This window comes from Parus major, chromosome 4, assembly GCF_001522545.3.
Source record: "Parus major isolate Abel chromosome 4, Parus_major1.1, whole genome shotgun sequence".
NCBI lineage: Eukaryota > Metazoa > Chordata > Aves > Passeriformes > Paridae > Parus > Parus major.
This window is the reverse complement of record NC_031771.1, coordinates 67,284,380-67,289,721: the sequence shown is the minus strand read 5'-3', so window position 1 is coordinate 67,289,721 and position 5,342 is coordinate 67,284,380.

Sequence of the window (5,342 nt, the reverse complement as noted above, 5' to 3'; positions counted from 1 at the left end):
CTAAAAATCCCACTTTGTATCGCTTAAAAATCCCACTTTGTATTTCCTAAAAATCCCACTTTGGATCGCCTAAAAATCCAACTTTGGATCGTTTAAAAATCCCACTTTGGATTGTTTAAAAATTCCATTTGGATCGCTTAAAAATCCCACTTTGTGTCACTTAAAAATCCACTTTGTATCGCTTAAAAATCCCACTTTGTATTTCCTAAAAATCCCAATTTGGATCGCTTAAAAATCCAACTTTGGATCGTTTAAAAATCCAACTCTGGATCGCTTAAAAATTCCACTTTGGATCTTTAAAAATCCTACTTTGGATTGCTTAAAAATTCCATTTGGATCACTTAAAAATCCAACTTTGGATTGCTTAAAATTCCCATTTTGGAATGCTTAAAATTCCAAAAGTGGCGGGGCTGGGGTTGCTCCGAGCCCGAGCTCCGGCTGGGCCCTTGGGAAGACGCTCCAGGGAGAGCCCAACCCAAATCCAACGAAATCCCTCGAAAAACGGGATTGTCCTGCTGGGTTTCAGTGGAATTTTACTCCTGGGGGTTTGATTCCGGTGTGGGGCTCCACAATAAATGGAGCCCAACCCAACTGGTCCCCATTCCCAACCCCTTTTCCTGCTTTTTGTGGCCACTCTCAGCCTCTTTCCTCCCAAAAATCCTTCCAATTCCTCCTCCAAACCCAATCCCATGGCCAAAATCCCCTTGGAGCATCCCAAATCCCAAACTCCCGGAAGAAATCCCCATGGGGGCTGCACAGGGAAAGTTTTGAGCTTTTGTTCCCTTTTTTTTCCCCCAAAAATAGGAGAATTTTGTGGGATTTTCCCCTCACTTTGGGGTCGGATGAGCGCTGATGGAACTGGGAATATTTTCTGTGGATAATCCCAGATAATCCAGAGTTTCTCCTTAAGGTCTCCTAGTTTGGAATTCTCAGGAAGAAGAGATCCTTTTCCAGACTATCCCTTTTTTTTTAATTATTTTAAAATTATTTATTTACTTCAGATCATTTATTTTATCTCCCTTTCTCAGCCAAACATTCCCAAAAAAATCTTTCAATCCCAATCCGCCAGCACTGCCTGGGATTTATCCCGATTTATCCAGTCTCCCTTATTTTATTTTTTTTTTTAAATCTGCTACCAGCAAAGCCATCCTCCCAAATCTCAGCCCATTTTTCAACCCATCCAGCTTTTCCCTGGCCTGGATCTCCCAAAAATTCCCCAAAAAAAGGCGGGATGAGAGGGGTCTGTGCATCCTTGCAAGATTCCAGCCTCTACTCTTCTCCAGGCCATGGAGAAAATCCCAAAGGCATAACGAGAACCACTCCAAAAGGAGAAGAAACTCAGGGAAGTTTCTCCCTTCATCCCACACAAAATTCCAGGGAATGCAGGACCAGGAGGGATCCATGGATATCTTTAAAAAATGGGATTTTGGAGCTGCTGTTAAAACATTATTTATATCCCAAATATTTGAATATTAAACCTGGATCAGGAGGCAACTCCAAGGATCCACAGAACGGGAATATCCCAATGTTTGCTCTCTCCAAATCCGGGATTTCCTCCCTGCGAAGGGAGCTGGGATTTATCCCCGTTATCCCGAATTTCCATCCTTCTCCCTGTGCTGGAGATTCCCCCCTGCTCCCTTCCACCTCTCTGCTCCCGCCCCTCTTCCCAACTCACCCCAAAATCCTTGGGAAAAGAGGTTTTAAATCCCAAGGGTGTTTGTGGAGCAGGGATTCGAGGATGGAGTCGAGGCCGGTTTCACCCGCCCATGGCTCCGCTCTCATCCCTGAATCCCGACAGTTTTCCTTTCTGAGCCCACTGGGAAAAGAGGGAAAAGGGGGAGGAAAGGAACCAAACCAAGCCCCAAATGCCAACCTCATCCAGAGGAAATTCCAGGTGGGATTTGCTGCCGAATCCAAGGGTCCTCCTGGACACCAGCCCAGGGCTCCTCTTTCCTCAAGAATTCCCAAAATTCCCCTTTTCTCTCCGAGACCTTTTTGAAATTCCATTTTTTTTGGCTCAAACAGCCCAAATTCTGGGCCCCCCTGTCCATCCCACACCCCTCCAGCCTCCAGCACCTCCATCCCACTGGTCAAGGAGCCTTAAAAACAGGGAAAAACCTCTGGAATGAGGCCCCGGAGCAGGGATGTCACCCCGAGGACAGGAGGTGGCCCAGAAAAGTGGGATTGGGAAGGGATGGGAGCCTGTTCCATGGGGAATCAGTGGGATTTTTTTATCAAAGCAAGGAGGGATTTTCTTCTCCATTCCCAGAAAAAAGAGAGGGAAGTTGATGAGTGAGGAAGGGATTGGGAAAGAGGAAGGAAAGAGAGTTTCCCACATCAAATTTTTCCTGGTTTGGGGAAGTTTTAGGAAGTTTGGGGGAGATTTCCACTTCTCTTAAGGATGTGGAATGAAGCCGAAAGCACCATGGCTCTGTTCCTTCCCTAAATCCTTCATCCCTTTTCCAACAGAACCACTCTGGGTCTTCCCAGCTGCTGATGGGGCCTGGTGGTTCCAAGGAAACCCAACAGCCCCGTGGAAATCCGAGGAATAAATCGGGATATCGCTCCTGGCTGACGCTGGCTCCGAGTCCCGAAACACACGGGAAAGGTTTCGCCAGGTCATCCTCAGGATCACCGACTTCCAGGGAGGTTTTCCCATTCCTCTCAAAGAGTTTTGTTTTCCTTTAAGGAAAACTGGGAGAAACTTCCCTTCCTTTCTCAGAAAAACTGCCTTAAAATCAAAATCGATCCACGTTCCCAGTTAAAAATCGGGGAAATAAATTCACGTTTAGTTTGAGCAGTTTTCAGGATTTCTACAAGGCAAAACTCATTCTCCTACATTGAATATCCTGGATTGAGGATGGGAAGGGAAATAGGGATATTTTCAGGAGAAAAACCCCATTTTCCCTTATGGAATATCCTGGATTGAGGATGGGAAAGGAAAATTGGGAGATTTTTAGGAGAAAAACCCCATTTTCCCTTATGGAATATCCCGGATTGAGGACGAGAAGGTAAATTGGGATATTTTTAGGAGAAAAACCCCATTTTCCTGTATGGAATATCCTGGATTGAGGACTGGAAGTGAAATAGGGATATTTTCAGGAGAAAAACCCCATTTTCCCTTATGGAATATCTCAGATCCTAAGGCCATTCCCATTTCCATGAGCCCATTCCCATCTCCATGAACCCATTCCCGTCTCCCTCAGGCCATTCCCATTTCCATGAGCCCATTCCCATCTCCATGAACCCATTCCCGTCTCCCTAAGGCCATTCCCATTTCCATGAGCCCATTCCCATCTCCATGAACCCATTCCCGTCTCCCTAAGGCCATTCCCATTTCCATGAGCCCATTCCCATCTCCATGAACCCATTCCTGTCTCCCTCAGGCCATTCCCGTCTCCATGAACCCATTCCCGTCTCCCTCAGGCCATTCCCATTTCCATGAGCCCATTCCCATCTCCATGAACCCATTCCCGTCTCCCTAAGGCCATTCCCATTTCCATGAGCCCATTCCCGTCTCCCTCAGGCCATTCCCGTCTCCATGAACCCATTCCCGTCTCCCTAAGGCCATTCCCATTTCCATGAGCCCATTCCCATCTCCATGAACCCATTCCTGTCTCCCTCAGGCCATTCCCATCTCCCTGAGGCCATCCCCGTCTCCTTGAGGCCGTTCCCGTCTCCGTTCCCATCTCCTTCAGGCCATTCCCATTTCCATGAGCCCATTCCCGTCTCCCTCAGGCCATTCCCGTCTCCATGAACCCATTCCCGTCTCCCTCAGGCCATTCCCATTTCCATGAGCCCATTCCCATCTCCATGAACCCATTCCTGTCTCCCTCAGGCCATTCCCATCTCCCTCAGGCCGTTCCCATCTCCCTGAGGCCATTCCCATCTCCCTCAGGCCATTCCCATCTCCCTGAGCCCATTCCTGTTTCCCTCAGGCCATTCCCATCTCCCTGAAGCCATTCCCGTTTCCATGAGCCCATTCCTGTTTCCCTCAGGCCATTCCCGTTTCCCTCAGGCCATTCCTGTCTCCATGAGCCCATTCCCAACTCCCTGAGGCCATTCCTGTCTCCCAGAGGCCGTTCCCATCTCCCTCAGGTGATTCCCATCCCCATGAGCCCATTCCTGTTTCCCTCAGGCCATTCCTGTCTCCCTCAGGCCATTCCCGTTTCCCTCAGGTGATTCCCGTCCCCATGAGCCCGTTCCTGTTTCCCTCAGGCCATTCCCACCTCCCCGAGGCTCTCCAGGAAGGCTGGGATGTTTTCCCAGGTCCAGGATCGGGGTTGGGAATTGCCGCCAGTGCTCCCTGCTCAGTGCCAGGATACTCACAAAGCACAACAGCCCCGTGATGGGGGATTTCAAACCAGATCCTGATCCCGAATTTCCAGATCCCAGCATGAGTGTGGGACCAAGGATGGACCCATGGACGCTCATCCCGTGGGATCAGGATGGGAATTGCTACCAGCGCTCGGACTCAGTGCTGGGATACTCACAAAGCCCAGAGATGATGGGCTGGCACTTCCAGGGATGGGCTGGCACTTGCAGGGATGGATCCCAATGCTCCGAGCTGCCGTAAAATCCGCGGGATGTCCCTGTCCCGCTCCATTGTCCACCTCTGGCACGAGACGGTTCTCATTAAGGCCCGCAATTGATCTCCTGGCTTTGAAGGAAACAAGAAAGGAGGAACAAATCCAACGGGATCCTCCTTCCTCCGGCCCAGGGGAACAAATCTGGCTTTAATTTCTTTTCCTTTTGTCGTTCCAGTCGGGATTTCACTTTAACGACGCTGCCTTCCCCATCCCCATCCCTCTTCTTCTGCTCCTCGAGAAAGAGGGAAGTGCCCCCTCTGCTTTCCATGCTCCCTCCCTTTGTTCTTCACGCTTGATTTATGAAAGGACTTCTCCCTCCCAAAATCCTTCATTTTGGGAGTCAAGGACCCCCAAAATTGGTGGTTCCCACCCCGGAGTTCAGAAGAGCCACGCTGGGGCTCGCTCAGATGTTCCTGACTGGCTCTAAATATTCCAGCTCCGCTGGGAAGGTGCCGGAGGGCCACACCTTTGGAGCCATCCTTTGGGAACGAGCTGCGGATTGATGCTCCCGGATGGTTTTGGTTTCCGGTTCTTCCTGGAGAAAATCCACTCCAGCTCGGGAATAATCCGCACCCAAACAGGTAGGGAGAGGGATGCAGCGGGATTGATTTCTTCAGGGAATTACACAGCATGGAATGGCATTCCCGGCATGGGAGCCCTGTGGAAAACTTGGGAGAGATGACAAAAGTCACCTCCTTTCCCTGACCTCACCGGCACAAATCCTGGCAGTGCCTGTGGAGAAGCTGCTCCGAG